Here is an 18,793-nt window from a genome sequence, read left to right as displayed (position 1 = left end):
GGTCAACCGGATGAGGAGGGACGTCTAACCGAGACGTCGTTCTCCAGTAATGAAGAAATTGGATAAGGGCGTTTCCGCGGATTAAACGGTCTGATTGAGTTCCGGACACACCTCAGGTTTATTCCCCACATATTTTAATACAAAATGACTGCAAGTTTGTACTTTGACGTGAACAGGACAATGTGCCAGATGTCAATTCACCAATGTGAGGGGAGGGAGGGAGAGAACAAACTGTCCCCCAGTCAGTGTGTGCGGGACTGTGTCCCAGTGAGAGTCAGTGTGTGCGGGACTGTGTCCCAGTGAGAGTCAGTGTGTGTGGGACTGTGTCCCAGTGAGAGTCAGTGTGTGTGGGACTGTGTCCCAGTGAGAGTCAGTGTGTGTGGGACTGTGTCCCAGTGAGAGTCAGTGTGTGTGGGACTGTGTCCCAGTGAGAGTCAGTGTGTGCGGGACTGTGTCCCAGTGAGAGTCAGTGTGTGTGGGACTGTGTCCCAGTGAGAGTCAGTGTGTGTGGGACTGTGTCCCAGTGAGAGTCAGTGTGTGCGGGACTGTGTCCCAGTGAGAGTCAGTGTGTGCGGGACTGTGTCCCAGTGAGAGTCAGTGTGTGCGGGACTGTGTCCCAGTGAGAGTCAGTGTGTGTGGGACTGTGTCCCAGTGAGAGTCAGTGTGTGCGGGACTGTGTCCCGGTGAGAGTCAGTGTGTGTGGGACAGTCCCCCGGTGAGAGTCAGTGTGTGTGGGACTGTCCCCCAGTGAGAGTCAGTGTGTGTGGGACTGTGTCCCAGTGAGAGTCAGTGTGTGTGGGACTGTGTCCCAGTGAGAGTCAGTGTGTGTGGAACTGTACCCCAGTGAGAGTCAGTGTGTGTGGAACTGTGTCCCAGTGAGAGTCAGTGTGTGTGGAACTGTGTCCCAGTGAGAGTCAGTGTGTGTGGAACTGTGTCCCAGTGAGAGTCAGTGTGTGTGGGACTGTCCCCCAGTGAGAGTCAGTGTGTGTGGAACTGTGTCCCAGTGAGAGTCAGTGTGTGTGGGACTGACCCCAGTGAGAGTCAGTGTGTGTGGAACTGTACCCCAGTGAGAGTCAGTGTGTGTGGGACTGTGTCCCAGTGAGAGTCAGTGTGTGTGGGACTGTGTCCCAGTGAGAGTCAGTGTGTGTGGAACTGTGCCCCAGTGAGAGTCAGTGTGTGTGGGACTGACCCCAGTGAGAGTCAGTGTGTGTGGAACTGTACCCCAGTGAGAGTCAGTGTGTGTGGACTGTGTCCCAGTGAGAGTCAGTGTGTGTGGGACTGTGTCCCAGTGAGAGTCAGTGTGTGTGGAACTGTCCCAGTGAGTGTCAGTGTGTGTGGGACTGTGTCCCAGTGAGAGTCAGTGTGTGTGGGACTGTGTCCCAGTGAGAGTCAGTGTGGGTGGGACTGTGTCCCAGTGAGAGTCAGTGTGGGCGGGACTGTGTCCCAGTGAGAGTCAGTGTGTGCGGGACTGTGTCCCAGTGAGAGTCAGTGTGTGCGGGACTGTGTCCCAGTGAGAGTCAGTGTGTGCGGGACTGTGTCCCAGTGAGAGTCAGTGTGTGCGGGACTGTGTCCCAGTGAGAGTCAGTGTGTGCGGGACTGTGTCCCAGTGAGAGTCAGTGTGTGCGGGACTGTGTCCCAGTGAGAGTCAGTGTGTGCGGGACTGTGTCCCAGTGAGAGTCAGTGTGTGCGGGACTGTGTCCCAGTGAGAGTCAGTGTGTGCGGCACTGTGTCCCAGTGAGAGTCAGTGTGTGTGGGACTGTGTCCCAGTGAGAGTCAGTGTGTGTGGGACTGTGTCCCAGTGAGAGTCAGTGTGTGTGGGACTGTCCCCCAGTGAGAGTCAGTGTGTGTGGAACTGTACCCCAGTGAGAGTCTGTGTGTGTGGAACTGTGTCCCAGTGAGAGTCAGTGTGTGTGGAACTGTGTACCAGTGAGAGTCAGTGTGTGCGGCACTGTGTCCCAGTGAGAGTCAGTGTGTGCGGCACTGTGTCCCAGTGAGAGTCAGTGTGTGCGGCACTGTGTCCCAGTGAGAGTCAGTGTGTGCGGCACTGTGTCCCAGTGAGAGTCAGTGTGTGCGGCACTGTGTCCCAGTGAGAGTCAGTGTGTGCGGCACTGTGTCCCAGTGAGAGTCAGTGTGTGCGGCACTGTGTCCCAGTGAGAGTCAGTGTGTGCGGCACTGTGTCCCAGTGAGAGTCAGTGTGTGCGGCACTGTGTCCCAGTGAGAGTCAGTGTGTGCGGCACTGTGTCCCAGTGAGAGTCAGTGTGTGCGGCACTGTGTCCCAGTGAGAGTCAGTGTGTGCGGCACTGTGTCCCAGTGAGAGTCAGTGTGTGCGGCACTGTGTCCCAGTGAGAGTCAGTGTGTGCGGCACTGTGTCCCAGTGAGAGTCAGTGTGTGCGGCACTGTGTCCCAGTGAGAGTCAGTGTGTGCGGCACTGTGTCCCAGTGAGAGTCAGTGTGTGCGGCACTGTGTCCCAGTGAGAGTCAGTGTGTGCGGCACTGTGTCCCAGTGAGAGTCAGTGTGTGCGGCACTGTGTCCCAGTGAGAGTCAGTGTGTGCGGCACTGTGTCCCAGTGAGAGTCAGTGTGTGCGGCACTGTGTCCCAGTGAGAGTCAGTGTGTGCGGCACTGTGTCCCAGTGAGAGTCAGTGTGTGCGGCACTGTGTCCCAGTGAGAGTCAGTGTGTGCGGCACTGTGTCCCAGTGAGAGTCAGTGTGTGCGGCACTGTGTCCCAGTGAGAGTCAGTGTGTGCGGCACTGTGTCCCAGTGAGAGTCAGTGTGTGCGGCACTGTGTCCCAGTGAGAGTCAGTGTGTGCGGCACTGTGTCCCAGTGAGAGTCAGTGTGTGCGGCACTGTGTCCCAGTGAGAGTCAGTGTGTGCGGCACTGTGTCCCAGTGAGAGTCAGTGTGTGTGGGACTGTGTCCCAGTGAGAGTCAGTGTGTGTGGAACTGGCCCCCAGTGAGAGTCAGTGTGTGTGGGACTGTGTCCCAGTGAGAGTCAGTGTGTGTGGAACTGTGTCCCAGTGAGAGTCAGTGTGTGTGGGACTGTGTCCCAGTGAGAGTCAGTGTGTGCGGCACTGTGTCCCAGTGAGAGTCGGTGTGTGCGGCACTGTGTCCCAGTGAGAGTCGGTGTGTGCGGCACTGTGTCCCAGTGAGAGTCGGTGTGTGCGGCACTGTGTCCCAGTGAGAGTCGGTGTGTGCGGCACTGTGTCCCAGTGAGAGTCGGTGTGTGCGGCACTGTGTCCCAGTGAGAGTCGGTGTGTGCGGCACTGTGTCCCAGTGAGAGTCAGTGTGTGCGGCACTGTGTCCCAGTGAGAGTCGGTGTGTGCGGGACTGTGTCCCAGTGAGAGTCACTGTGTGTGGAGATCGAACTGCTCCCCACTGAGAGTCACTGTGTGTGGAGATCGAACTGCTCCCCACTGAGCGTCAGTGTGTGTGTGTGGAACTGCTCCCCAGTTTGAGTCAAGTGTGTTTGGAAGTTAAGCCCTTTGAGTGTCAGTGTGTGTTCCTGTCCTGGAGGTTTGTTAAGGGAGGGAGGGATGAGGGGGGGGGGGGGGGGGGGGGGGGGGGGGGTGGGTAGTGGGGAAATTAATGATTTTTCCTGTGAAATGAAATGATGTGATCTTCCTGTCTCATTATGCAACCTGGAAATAGATCGAACATACAGTGCAAAAGGAGGCCATTCCGCCCATCGAGTCTGCCCCAACCCTCTTAAGCCCTCATTCCTACCCTATCCCTGAAACCCAATAACCCCTCCCAACCTTTTTGGTCACTAAGGGCAATTTAGCATGGCCAATCCACCTAACCTGCACGTCTTTGGACTGTGGGAAGAAACTGGAGCACCCAGAGGAAACTCGTGCAGACACGGGGAGAACTTGCAGGCTCCGCACAGACAGTGACCCAGCTGGGACCCTGGTGCTGTGAAGCCACAGTGCTACCATGCTGCCATGGAGTTATGTGTGAGGTCTCTGTATGAGAGAGCATGGGGACTGTTTACACATTGTCCTCGCATTCAGAATTCCTGTCGGTGCAGTAATGCTTGCCCTGTGCTGAGTGTATTTGCCGAGCTGGACTGATGCGATCTTTGTCTTGTTGCAATCGTTCCCAGTGCTGCGAAATGACTGTGTGGGCGTGTACAGAGGCTCCAATTGCTGTGGTTATCCGCTCACCTTGTATGTACTCTTACTGGTTCCTGACCTCACATTTGATAAACTCTGAGTTCCTGAGGGACAAACAGCAACAAGGTCTTTAACCAGTAGCAAAGATGAGTGTTTCTGGCAACTGCCTGTAACCCATTGAAAATCTGTGTGAGCAGTGTCCCTGAGATGCAGTTACACCACCTCTGACTGGTGTGTTGAGATAGGGAGACCCCAGAAACCCCAGCTCTTCCCCATCCTCTGTCAAGCTGAAATGGAGAGGTGATTTCATGGTGAAGCATTAGTGAGAGTGGCAGAATTCCTTGTTCTGAGAGTGCATCTTGAGTGAACTCCAGTGGGTTGATAACTCTAACATTATAAATCAACCGCTCCTAGTGAGGAGTGGCACACACCAGGAGTGACTGCATGCTTCCTGTTTCACATCCCGGATTTCACACACCAGCTTTAGAGATTCCACCCAGCCTGCTGTTGTTGGGCCTGAGTCAGGCAGTTGGGAAATGTTACCTAGTGTGTCAAGTGAGGATATTAGACCACAACACAGCATCACCTGTCAACCAGTGACATATTTAATGTTTGCTGGCGAAGTCCATTTTCTCTTGCAAAATCAGTGAATTTCTTTGTGTATGTTCTGAAGCTTGGAGCATTTGCCCCCAGTCAGTTTCCAGACTGTATTGTAGTAAATTCAGAAAGTGCCCTATAGGTCTGCCAGCATGGGTGGAGAGCGAATATAATTCATGTTTTGAACCCAGTGTGACTCTTCAGAATTAATGTGTGCACTGTTCTTTGGATTTGTTTTTCAATTCCTTTGGTGAATTTCAGTGATCATGGGTGACTTCAATCTGCATAAAGGCTGGGTAATAGGACGGCATGTGATAGCATGCACTAGGCCTGCAGCACTGAGGATCCCGGTTCGAATCCCGGCCCTGGATCACTGTCCGTGTGGAGTTTGCACATTCTCCCTATGTCTGTGTGGGTTTCACACCCACAACCCAAAGATGTGCAGGTAAAGTGGATTCACCATGCTATATTGCCCCTTAATTGGAAAAAAAATAATTCTGTACTCTAAATTTAAAAAATATATATAGACTGGGGAAATCTAATGAGCACTGATGCTGTGGAGGATATGTTTCTGGAATGTTTTCTAGAGCAGTATGCTGAGAAACCAACTGGAGAGCTGGCTTTTTTCGATCTGATATATAACAAGAAAGCACTAATAATCTTATTGCAAATGAAACTTCAGTGACTACAATATGAGAGAATATTACATTTTGTTTGAAAGTGAGCTAATGCAATCTTAATCAGGGTGTTAAATTTGAACAAAGGAAATTCTGAAGGTATGGGAGGCAATTTGGCTGAGGTTGATTGGGAACATACAATAAAAGGTATGATGTGATGGTATAAAGGCAATGAATGGTCTTTAAACAGTGCACAGCAACTGTACATTCCTTCAAGGCACAAAAACAAGGCAAGAAAAAACGGAAAACCAGTAAACTTTGGCTAACAAAGGAAGTTGAGGGTTCAATAAGATTAAATGAAAATACTTAAAGTTGCCCAAATTAGTTGCGGAAGGGGAGGATTTTAGAAAACAGCAAAGGAGGACCAAGAATCTGAGAAAGAAAGGAGAACAAACTATTAACGTTAACTAGCAAAAAACATGAAAGCTTCTCCATTTACATAGGAGTACAATTTGCTCACAAGCAATGGGAGAGAACACTTCCTGAGTGAGACACAACCAGACTGATGTGGCTATCGGGAATTTGAAAAGAGTGGGAATTCGGTGCAGAGCGGGAACAGATGTTTGCTTTTTCTCCTTGCTTTGTAACTTTTAAATCTTCAGTGAGTGGGCTTGCCCTGCTTCAGCAGTTGAGGCTACAAGGCAGAGAGCTGATTGTTAAGTAGTGAGCAAGATAGTTTAAGCCTTTACTACTTTCATGAAACTTCTAGTTTGATTTATTGGTTTATAATCTGTAAAGGCTATAATTGGTAGTAACGAGGACCAGGAAAGAAAGGTGCTCGAGAATTGGATATAATGTGATATTGAGCATCTTCCAAAGGTTTAACTTTAAGGGTTATGTCATGGCAGGAGAGTTCAAAGCTGTGGTTTGCTCATCTTGCTTGATGTGGGAAGCCGGGAACATTTCCAATGCCTGGGGCCAGCATGGCTCTCCAGATGCAGCTTCTAGAAGCCTGAGTTTCAGACCTGGAACAACGGCTGGGGACACTGAGCATCCGTTAGGTGGAGAGCGTCTTGGATAGCATGCAAGCTCAGACTCCACAGGCAGGAAGGGAATTGGTGACCGCTGCCATTCTGTTTCGCTGTCTAAAGTGGACAACTTCATATTACTCCACGTGATACTGAATTTGCCATGTATTTGCTCACTCGCTCAACCTGTCTGGATCACTTTGAAGCCTCTTAACATCCTCCTCACCACTCAGCTTCCCACCAAGTTTTCATCTGCAAACCTGGAAATATTACAATTGGTTCCCTCAACCAAATCTTGGGTGTATGTTGTGAATAGCTGAGGTCCTCACTCTGATTCCTGAGGATCCCCACCACTAATCACCACCTTCCTCGAATATCCTCCGTCCTCCACACCAAGAACTCAGCCAATACTTTCACACCCGTATTCAATAGTGATATGGGTCTATATGACCCACATTCCACCTGATCCTTCCCTTTTTTTGGGATTAGTGTGATTACTGCCTGCTTCATCGCCTCCAGCAACTACGAGTGCTTTATTAAACGCCCCCAACAGATGTGGTGCCAGGTTCGTCGCAAATTCTTTATGAAATTCTGCCGGGTACCCATCCGGCCAAAGGGCCTTCCCTGACTTCATACCCCTGATACTATCCAACACCTCCCTCAGCCCCAGTGGCTCCTCCAACGCCTGCCTCTTTGCTTCCTCCACCTGGGGAAATTCCAGCTCGTCCAGAAACCACCCCATGACCCCCTCCTCTCCTCCTGGGTCTGCCTCATAAAGTCCCTGGTAGTATTCCCTGAATGCCTCATTTATCTTCCCTGGCTCTGACACCACATCCCCAGCCCCAGTCCGGATCTTCAGTATTTCCCTGGATGCAGCCTGTCTCTGCAACTGGTGCGCCAGCATGCGGCTCGTCTTCTCCCCATACCCGTATTGCACCCCTCTTGCCCTACGGCCCTCCCCATTGTCAGCCTGTCAAATTGCCCCTGCAACTTCTTCCTCCTCGCCAGTAAGTAGAGGGGATTGCTATAGTGGGCACCCTAGAATATTCCCTGTCCACCTCCACTATCTCGATCACTAGACGGTCATGTTCTGCCCTCCTTTCCTTATTCGCACGAACCGTAAATCAGAGAATTTCTCCCCGGACCACTGCCTTTGGTGCTTCCCAAAAAATGCCTGCTGATACCTCCCCATTCTGATTGAACTCCACATAATCCCTAATCGCCAACCGCACTTTATCACAAAAACCTCCACCTGCCAACAACCCCGAGTCAAACCTCCACCCCAGCCTCTGCTCTCGTCCCGTACTGAACCGAATATCCAGCCAGTGGGGCGCATGGTCCGAGATAACTATCCCCACATACTCTGCCCCCTCCACCCCAACCAAAACCTCCCGACGCACTCCAAAGTAATCAATCCTCAAATACACCTTATAGACGTGTGAAAAGAAGGAATACTCCCTTCCCCCTGCGTTCTGAAAGCGCCATGGATCCACCACGCCCATCTTCTCCATAAACCCCCCCCCCCCCCCAGCTCCCTTGCCATTCATACCCTACCCATCGACCTGGGGCTCGATCTATCCACCCTCTTCTCGCGGACACGGTTAAAATCTCTCCGATGATCAAATCGGCCAAATCCGGGATCGCTGCCAGCAACCCACATCATCCCAATTTGGGGGCATTCACATTTACCAACACTACCGGTGCCCCTTCCAATACCCCACTCACAATCACATATCTCCCACCTAGATCCCTCACCTCCTCCGCACTCGTATATCCCATTTTTTTGCTCACTAAAGTCGCCACACCCCTCGATTTCAAATCAAACCCTGAGTGAAAAACCTGCCCGACCCACTCCTTCCTTAACCTGGTCCTTCACACGGAGGTGTGTCTCCTGCAAAAAGACCACCCCCGCTTTCAAGCTCCTGAGGTGCTCGAACACCCGCGACTTTATAACCTGCCCATTCAGTGCCCGGATGTTCCACGTCACCAACCTTACCGGAGGATTGCGCCTCCAATCCACTCTGCCGTCCGTCATCTTCCCCATTTAACTCATTAACCCTTTAATTCCACTCTGTACTTAGCCCATCCCAGATGGCCCCTTTCTTCGCCCTTGACCATGCCATCTCTTACCCCCTGCCGTGTCGCAGAAACCCCCTCCCCTTTCACCCCTGCCCCTTCCCCCGGCCACCCTTCTTGCCCTTCTCCCTTACCACCTCACTTCCGTTCACCAGCATAACCTGCTAGCGCGGCTGCCCCTGCTCAAAGGCACATCCCCCCCTCCCACAAACAAAGGCAAAAATCCCCCAATCGCTGCACCCACTTCAAACATGCTCCCGCCCATTACATAGTGCCAGCATCCCGTTTCCCAAGCATTGTCCACTCAGTTTTCCACCAGTTTCTGCTCCACAATGAAGTCTTTGGCCGCTTCTGGGATCTTGAAATAATACACCCGGCCTCCGAACGTCACCGATAATTTTGCCGGGTAGAGCACCCCAAACCTGATCTGCCGCCGGTACAGCACCGCCTTGGCCTTGTCGAAACCTGTCCGCCGTTTTGCCAACTCGGCTCTGATGTCCTGATAAATCCGGACGTTATTTCCCTCCCAGTCTCAGCTACGCTTCTCCCTGGCCCACCGTAGAATTTTCTCCAAATCACCGTCCGCGGCTGCTCCCCAGCTCTTGGCTTTTGCCTCAGAGACCTGTGTGCTCGGCCACTTCAGGTGGCTTATCCAGATACCCCTTCTGCCACCAGTCCCTCCAGCATCCTCGAGACGTACCTCGTGGCTCTCACACCTTCCACTCCTTCAGGCAGGCCCACTATTTGCAGGTTCTCTCTTCTCAAGGTATTCTCCTGCTCCTCAACCTTTGTGCTCAGCATTTTACAAAGATCCCCCAGGAGTCCCGCCTCCGCCTCCAGAGTCGCCACACAATTGCTGTGGTCCGAGATGACTCCTTCAATGTCCCGTATCTGTGACCTCTGTGTGGTGAATGTGATTCACACTACATATAGTTGCCAATATCCCTCCATGTATAAATGTTCGTTATCTACCCATTGTAAGTGCAGTTGCACTATCCGACCACCAGGGGGAGTCGCTCTGGGAGTACGCGAGAGTTTGTACTGGGCGCCTCCCTTGGCTCCGCCCAGGACTCCTCCCCCTGGGACCGATGTATAAAGATCAGTGCCTTAGAGCCAGCCTGACAGTTCACCTGAAGTTCAACGACGAATAGGCTGGCTCTATTGTAAGTGTATTAAAGCCTCTGTTCAGATCCAACTACACGTGTTCGCTGAATTGATGGTTCCATCACCCTGTACCTCCAAACTCCTCTCCATCCGCTCCAAAGTACTCTTCAGGGGTGCCATAGCTTCTGCAATGGTCATTGCATGATTCTCATGCAATTCTTTCCTCTATTTATGGAATTCCTCCTTGATAAAAGTCATCAGTTCCTGTATCTGGGGCCTTGCAGCTTGCCCCTCCCCCGCCTGCATGCTGGAAGAGACTGTCTGTGAAGCACAAGACTGTTTCAACTTTCCAGCCAAACCTCTCACTGTTTTCTGCCAGGTCCGGTGATCAGAAGACATACCATTCCAGGGGTAAACTACTCCTCTAACATTCACCTACGCCTTTTCATCAAAATTCCACCCGGATCTGGGTAAAAAGTGCCCTTTTCTGTGACTTTGAGCAGGAACAGCCCTTTATGTGACCAATCTCTCCATGGTCACAAGCGGAAGTCCATCCTTCTGGTAATATGGCAGCACCAAATAGCATGCAATATTCCAAATGTGGTCACAAGCAGAAGTCTCTAATTTTCTTTTTAATGCCATCCTTAACACTTCTGTTTGGAGGCCTGTAGACAACTCCCACTACTGTTTTCCACCCCTTGTTGCTTCTTAGCTCCTCCCAGACCGAATCTACATTTAGATTTTTTGAGACAGTACCCTCTCTCAACTGGTCTGATTTTATCCTTGACCAACAATGCCTTTCAACCTTTCTCGATCTGTATACCCATGTATTTCTGGTAAAATCATTGTAAATCTTCTCTGCACCCTCCAGTGTTTCTATATCCGATTTGCAATATGGTGGCCAGAATTGAACACATTATATTTAAGTGTGTTTTAACCAAGGTTTGACACAGGATCAGCATTCTATCCTCTAGTAATGAAGCTGAGTGCTTGGTTTGCTTTTTGCTGGCTTTTCTAACCTGTCACATAACTTTGGTGCATTTGTAATTCAAGATCCCTCTGTTCCCATCTGGACTTGTACTTTCCGAGTAATAAATACCCTCCCAATTCTTTCTGCCTAAATGTACAACTTCACATTTAACTGTGTTGAACTTAATTTGCTTATTCTACAAATTTATTAATGTCCCCCTGAATTCTGCTGCAGTCCTCCTCAGTAATAAGGAAGGCATTTTCGTTGCCCCCATTTTCATGTCATCTACAAATTTAGAAATTGTACTATTGATTCTGAAGTCCAAATCGTTAATGTAAATTGTGAGCAGTCGTGGTCCCAAGACTGGTTCCTGTGGGACACCCACTTCCCACCTTCTGCCACCTTGACTAACCACACTTCACTCCCACTCTGCTTTCTGTCTTGAAGTCAGCTAGTAATTCATTCTGCCACTTGTCCTGACTCCACATTCGCTGGCCTTATCATTGGGCACCTTATCAAAGGCCTTTTGAATATCCAGATAAATATTGACTGCATGACCATTGTCTACTCTCACTGTTAACTTTTCAGGTTGGTTCAGCAAAATTTTCCCTTCGACATTCTTGCTGACAGGAGACTTTTTTTCTCTTTGGTCCTTTTGAAGGGAGTGCATTGTTTTTATTAGTGTTCAACTGACTGACCTTTGGGCTTCTTCTGTTTCTCCCTTGTGTAGTACAGTATATGTGTATGTGTAGTGATGTCTCTGCAGTCTCCTCCCTGGATACTTTTAAATTAAGGGGCAATTTAGCGTGGCCATCCACCTAACCTGCACATATTTGGGTTGTGGGGGTGAGATCCATACAGACACGGGGAGAATGTGCAAAGGAGAATGTGCAAACACTACACAGACAGTGACCTGGGGCCCAGATCAAATTTGGGCACTGTAGGCAGCAATGCTAACCACTGTGTCTCCTTGCTGCTCTCTCTCTGCCTTCCTTATTAATTTTTTGACTTGTCTCCTAATTGCTTCATATTCTCTCTTATCCTGCACTCCTTTGCTGTCTATGTTGTTCATTTTTCTGAACCCTTGGTTCAGTTCTTCCCTGATGTCTTTAGTCATTTTGGATTCCATGAGTTTGTTCTCTCTAGTAAGCAGGATTTTTTTCTCTGCACTCAAATGGTGTTCTGTTGATGTTCTACATTAATGTTTGACAATATATTGTCCATTTTGTTTTCCCAAGTTCTATTTTCAACCCACCAACTTCATCTTTTCTGCAATCTATTAACTTGTTTTTTAAATCATACTTAAGTCATCCTCTATTATCATTTTCAAGTGTATTATATTATAATAATTGTTGCCTACATATTCTCTTATTTCTCTTTACTGCTCTGTTTATTTCGTAAAATCATAGAATCCCTACAGTGGAGAAGGAAGCCATTCAGTCCATCGAGTCTGGACTGAAAACAGCCCTTGGAAAGAGCACCCTATTTAAGTCCATGCCTCCACCCTATGCCCGTAACCCAGTAACCCCACCTAACATTTTACACATTAAGAGGCAATTTAGCATGGCCAAATAATCTAAACTTCACATAGACAGTTACCCAACGCCGGAATTGAACACGGATCTCTAGAGCTCCAGTGCCAGTTATCGGGAGTTATCTCCAGTGCTAACCACTGTGCCACCGTGCTGCCAGGTGCAATAGTAAATTTTCCAATATTGAAAAGCAATATGATTCAGATGCTGGAAAACTGAAATAGAGGTAGAAACTGCTGGAAATACTCAGGTTATGGCAGCATCTACAGAGCGTTAATGATTCTGTTCTGTGACGTTTATTAGAATTGTGAATACTTTTGATCTGTCTGCTCCTGGGCCATTTTCAGTGTGGGGCTCTGTATAAATCTCTGAATTATTACCCTTGAGGTCCTGCTCCTTAAATTGGAGTCTAACTTTTGGCACAGTTTCAAAAGAACTGCCTCCCTGTTTAGAACCAGAGAAAAGTGACAGAGCCGAAAGAGGTGATTCAGCCCATCGTGTCTGCGTCAGTCAAAAGAAGTGAAAAAATAAACTAGCAGCTCATTTCAATGCATTTTCCAGCACCTGGTCTGTGACCTTGCAGGTTACAACACTTCAGATGGACCCAGGTACCTTTTAAATGAGTTGAGCGTTTCAGCCTCGACCACCATCTTAGGCTGTGAATTCTGGATGCCCACTCCTTCTGAGTAAAATGTATTTCCTCCTGTCCTCTCTAATCCTTTTACATTAAATCTATGTCCCCTGGTAATTGACCCCTCAGTTTGGGGGAAGCACGTCTTTACGGTCTAGGTCCCTCTACCTTGTACAATTGAAATGAAAATGAAAATCGCTTTATTGTCACGAGTAGGCTTCAATGAAGTTACTGTGAAAAGCCCCTAGTCGCCACATTCCGGCGCCTGTCCGGGGAGGCTGGTACGGGAATCGAACCGTGCTGCTGGCCTGCTTGGTCTGCTTTAAAAGCCAGCGATTTAGCTGAGTGAGCTAAACCAGCCCCTATTCGGTCACCGCTGAGCCTCTTTTTTTGTTCCAAGGGGAACAACCCTAGCACATCCAATCTCTTCTGTTATCTACACTTTCCCAGCTCTGGCAACATTCTTGTAAATCTCCTCTAAACTCTCCAGAGCAATTATGTCCTTCCTGTAATGTGGCAACCAGAACTGCGTGCACCATTCCAATCATGGCACAACCAATGCTTTACATCCCACAACACATCCTTACTTTTGTATTCCATACTGTTGCTATATATACTCGCTATAAATATGGCAGTCGATAAAGTTGCCCTTCTTTTGTCTAGATATTGCTTTCAGAGTTGCCAGATATCAAATGATACCACCACAAGGTTCAACCGGATATCGATCAAAGACCCAACAACCAATTAGTTAGTTCAAGTTCAATCATACTTTATTTACACACAAGATTAACTTATACATGCAACAAACACTACAAACTAAATTACACTTAACACTATGACAACCTGTACTTAACTTCATGCACCCGGCTTGGGTCAGAGGAACAGTGGCCTCTGTTCGAACTGCGGTTCAGCTGGGCTCATCCGTCTGGTAGTGAGTGTTGAACTTGGACTTGCTTCTGGTCGTGGTGCTACAGTTGGCGATAGACGTTGCCGGAGCGCCAGGTTCAAAAGAGATTGAACACATGGCAGTGTCTCTCTTTATCCTTTGAGGGGGGGGGGGGGGGGGGGTTTCGCGCTCTTTTGGGCGGTCCTTAGATTTGGACCCAATAATTCTGCAGACTTCAATTACTGCCTTCGATCTGAGCAAATAAAGGGCAGTGCCTTGAGGGCTGGGCATGTCCCAAGCAGTCATTGACCTTGCTGTTTATGCATCCTGAGTAAAGGGAGTGGCTGGTGTCTGGAATTGTATCGGTTACCTGAGTACATAAGAACAAGGAGCAGGAGTAGGCCATCTGGCCCCTTGAGCCTGCTCCGCCATTCAATGAGATCATGGCTGATCTTTTGTGGACTCAGCTCCACTTTCCAGCCCGAACACCATAACCCTTAATCCCTTTATTCTTCAAAAAACTATCTATCTTTACCTTAAAAACATTTAATGAAGGAGCCTCAACTGTTTCACTGGGCAATGAATTCTATAGATTCACAACCCTTTGGGTGAAGATGTTCCTCCTAAACTCAGTCCTAAATCTACTTCCCCTTATTTTGAGGCTATGTCCCCATGTTCTGCTTTCACCCGCCAGTGGAAACAACCTGCCCGCATCTATCTTATCTATTCCCTTCATAATTTTAAATGTTTCTATAAGATTCCCCCCTCATCCTTCTAAATTCCAACGAGTACAGTCCCAGTCTACTCAACCTCTCCTCGTAATCCAACCCCTTCAGCTCTGGGATTAACCTAGTGAATCTCCTCTGCACACCCTCCAGTGCCAATACGTCCTTTCTCAAGTAAGGAGACCAAAACTGAACACAATACTCCGGGTGTGGCCTCACTAACACTTTATACAATTGCAGCATAACCTCCCTAGTCTTAAACATCCATCCCTCTAGCAATGGAGGACAAAATTCCATTTGCCATCTTAATCACCTGTTGCACATGTAAACCAACTTTCTGTGACTCGTGCACTAGCACACCCAGGTCTCTCTGCACAGCAGCATGCTTTAATATTTTATCGTTTAAATAATAATCCCGTTTGCTGTTATTCCTACCAAAATGGATAACCTCACATTTGTCCTTTGTCTTCGGGAAATGGGTCATTAGAGTGCAAATCGGCTGGGGGTTTCGATACTGTCTGGTGCTCTGCTTACAAATATACATTTAGGCTCTGAGCCTGCCTGAATCTTGTATTGGCCATATTTCCCTTGAGTCTTTGCAAATGTCCATGTTTCTTTGTAAGTGGCCATCCCAGATGGCTACAGTCCGTCCTCTTGATCCTTAACGCGAAGCGTGGTGGATCACACTGCTGAATCTTCATCTGTTCTTTGCTGCGCCAGGTACCCTGAATCAAGGACAGGTTCTATACTACTCTCTCCTATGGATTCGAACATTTACCTAAGCACATATCTATAAAAATTCTAAGGGGGCACTATAACATTTAATCAGTCATTTAACTTCTTTACACAAAGGGGAACCTCTAACTGTCCTTACCTAAACTACACTTATGCTGTGAGCTAATAACCAAAATAACTTGTATTACAATACAAAAATTTAAACAATAGCAGCATCACATTTCTACTTAAATTTATCACATTTATAGATAATGCAACTTTTATTGAAAACCGCGGAATTTATTAGTCTGCAAAAGGGTTCAAAAAGAGTGTGGGGTCTGGTGAAGTCCGAGAAAAGGGGCTCTGAGTGTATATATTGGGGAGCGGGAGGCTCTCCTTCACCATTTCCGAAGCCTAAGTGTCTGAACGACACTGCATAGTATTGCAATAACTAATAGGGCTTCTACCTTGTATGAGGGAATCACCATGTGGGGGTATCAATGTTTATTTCCATATGAGGTGTGGTGTCCAGGCTAGGGGTATCATTTGGTATGGTTGTGTTTGGGGCCAATGTGTGTGTTACAGGGGCCATCGACGCGCATAACTGTAGTGATACAACGATGATTATGATGGAGGTCATCAGTTCTGTCTTCATCTTGTCTTTTGTTCTTTGTATCCTCGTATATTCCTGGGGATGCAAACATAATATCTATTATTACCTTTGTTTAATATCTCGTTTGTCTGTCTGTCTCCTTAATATCAATTTCCCATTAGAATTGTCACCATGTGTGACTCCCTCATTCTTTTTTAAACAAACCATTTTGGAGACAAGACATCCGAGAGAAAAAAAAAAATCTGTCACAGTGCGAACAATCTCGCAGCCTGTGGTGAATGCGTTGAGTGGGCGGACATTGTCTCCGTCCAGTGTTGAGGTAGTTTTCCATAGCAGCAGATTTTGTTTCAACCAAGTGTGTGGAATATGTAAGCAGCAGTTGGGGTAACGTCCTATGCTAGTGAATCCCACGGGCTCACCAATTTCTGGGTGAAGAAATCTCTCCTCAACTCAGACCTGAAAAGTCCTCCCACATTCCAAAGATGTGCAGGTTGGGTGGATTGGCCATGATAAATTGCCCTTAGTGACTAAAAAAGGTTAGGAGGGGTTATGGGGATAGGGTGGAAGTGAGGATTTAAGTGGGCCGGTGCAGATCAATTGGCTCAATGGCCTCCTTCTGCACTGTTATGTTCTATGTTCACATTCTAACCTTCCACGACTGATGAACAGTGGCAGCCATGTGTACCATCTACAAGATGCACTGCAGGAACTCACTAAGGTTCCTTACACAGCACCTTCCAAACCCACAATCACTACCGTGGAGAGGGGCAAGAGCAGTAGATAGCTGGGAACCTCACTACCTGGAGGTTCCCCTCCAAGTCACTCACCATCCTACTTGGAAATATATCGCCGTTCCTTCACTGTTGTTGGGTCAAAATCCTGGAACAGGAATGTGGATGTACCAACACCTCAGTGACTGCAGAGCTTGAAGAACTTTTGGAAGGGCAACTACGGATGTGTAATAAATGCAGGCCTAACCAGCAACACACACATCCTGGAAATTAATTTTAAACCGCAGACTCGATGGGCTGAGTGGCCTCCTCCTCCTTTTCTATGTTTCAAACTCCCACATTCCACAGTTCAGACACACAACCAACTCTGCTATATCTAAGGCTCGTTTTATTTAATTTAGTTAGTTAAAGTTTTTAGTCCATATTTATTTTGGATGCAGTCAGTTCTGCAGTCATCCATACTGATTTGTAATGTTACTGCAAATTTGATCCAGAGAAAGTGCCAGTGGAAGTAATAATGTATTGAACAGGAAGGCAGTTTTTAAAAGCACATGTTCCAGTGATGGGAAAGGACCTGTTTCTGGATTGGTTTCTATTCTGCGAATTGGCAATGTGAGATGTGCTGGTAAACTCTGCGATTGTGTGGCCAGAAGGTTCCACCGGAGGCAGAAACACCAGTCACAACAGAGTTGGGAAGGTCTGAACATGAAGGTGCTGGACTCGGTGAGCACTGCTTGTGTGTCCACTGTGAGCTTGTGTGTCCTTAGAAACTTGAACCCTTCACAAGGCATGTCGACAAAGAGGTCCCCGTGAAAGGAGGTGTGTGGTGACCCCCTCACGGTAAGTGAATGCCTGACACACTCACGCTTTGGCACACTATGTTCTAGACCCAGCCAGGCTGGTGGTGGAGGGACTCGGAGTACAGCCTAAATGCAAGTGTTAAAATGAAAAACCAGATATAGTGGAAAGCTGAAAGAAAATCTGAAACTCTGGATTCTGTGAAGGATTTTCAGCATGATAAGGGCATTCACTTGGATTATTGATTTCATGAGCTGCCTATTGCACATTGTTTGCAGTTTATTTAGTTACAGCTGAGGCAATGCATGTGTCCTGTTGATGCAATCTTGCCTCATCTGTTGTGAATCTGGCACTGTTTCAAGGTCATAAACCTTGAATATTTACTGCCTAATTTTCATCACTACATTCCACAGGTGTTGGCTCTCTCTGGGGTAAGAATAGAAACTAGAGGAGACCATCTGGCCCCTGGAGCCTCCTCTGCCATTCAATATGATCATGGCTGGTCCTCAATCTCAATGCTATATTCCAGTTTTCTCCCCATGCCCCTTGATGCCATTAACATCAAAAATATTATCCCTTTCTAGAATGCATTCAGTGACTTGGCCTTCCTATGGCAGAGCATTCCATAGATTTACCAACTTCTAAGTGAAGAAATCTTTCTATATCTCAGTCCTAAATGATCTACCCTGTATCCTAAGACTAGATTCCCAAACCAGGGAAAACAACTTCCCTGCATCTGGTCTGTCCAGCCCTGTTAGAACTGTATGCGTTTCAATCAGATTTCCTCTCATCCTGAATACAGGCCCAGTGGAACCAATCTTGCCTCATAGTCCCACTATCCTAGTGTCAGCCAGGTGAATCGCTGCTGCACTCCCTCCTAAGATAGGGAGACCAAAACTGCACACACTACTCCAGGTGTGGTCTCACCAAGGCCAATTGCAGTAAGACATCTCTATTTCTGACCTCAAATCCTCTTCAAATGAAGGCCAACATACGATTTGTCTTCCTAGTTGCTACACCTGCCTCTCTACTGTCACTAACCGGTGTACAAGGACACCCAGATCCCTTTGTACATTCACACTTCCCAATATATCACCATTAAAATAATCTTCCTTCCTGTTTTTCACACCAAAGTGTATAACTTTACATTTTGCCACATTGTACTGCATCGGCCACAGAACAGCACAGCACACAACAGGCCATTCGGTCCTCGATGTTGTGCCGAGCTTTGTCTGAAACCAAGATCAAGCTATCCCACTCCCTGTCATTCTGGTGTGCTCCATGTGCCGATCCAATAACCGCTTGAAAGTTCCTAAAGTGTCCGACTCCATATCACAGCAGGCAGTTCATTCCACACCCTAACCACTCTCTGAGTAAAGAACCTACTTCGGATATCCCTCCTATATCTTATACCACCCCAAACCTTATAGTTATGCCCCCTTGTAACAGCTACATCCACCCGAGGAAATAGTCTCCGAATGTCCACTCTATCTATCCCTCTCATAATCTTAGAAATCTCTATTAAGTCGCCTCTCATCCTTGTTTGCTCCAATGAGAAAAGCTCTAGCTCCCTCAATCTTTCCTCATAGGACGTACCCTCTAATCCAGCCAGCATCCTGGTAAATCTCCTTTGCACCCTTTCCATGCTTCCACATCCTTCCC

General features: G+C 47.9%; 1 protein-coding gene across 3 annotated transcripts in view; it reads left to right on the top strand.

Annotated features, from left to right (window-relative positions):
• exd3 (exonuclease 3'-5' domain containing 3) overlaps positions 1 to 18,793 on the top strand; it is a 617,516-nt gene continuing 598,723 nt past the window's right edge. For 2 of the 3 annotated variants that reach the window (XM_038781916.1, XM_038781914.1), the window contains exon 1: positions 2 to 116. The gene's annotated coding sequence lies outside the window, so the exon portion shown is untranslated. Of the gene's footprint in view, positions 117 to 18,793 lie in introns of all 3 variants that reach the window. The other variant, XM_038781915.1, reaches the window with a different exon arrangement.

This window comes from Scyliorhinus canicula, chromosome 21 (assembly GCF_902713615.1).
Source record: "Scyliorhinus canicula chromosome 21, sScyCan1.1, whole genome shotgun sequence".
In the NCBI taxonomy this organism is placed as follows: Eukaryota; Metazoa; Chordata; class Chondrichthyes; order Carcharhiniformes; family Scyliorhinidae; genus Scyliorhinus; species Scyliorhinus canicula.
Note: the sequence above shows the minus strand (reverse complement) of the source record. Positions and strands in the feature narration are given on the sequence as shown.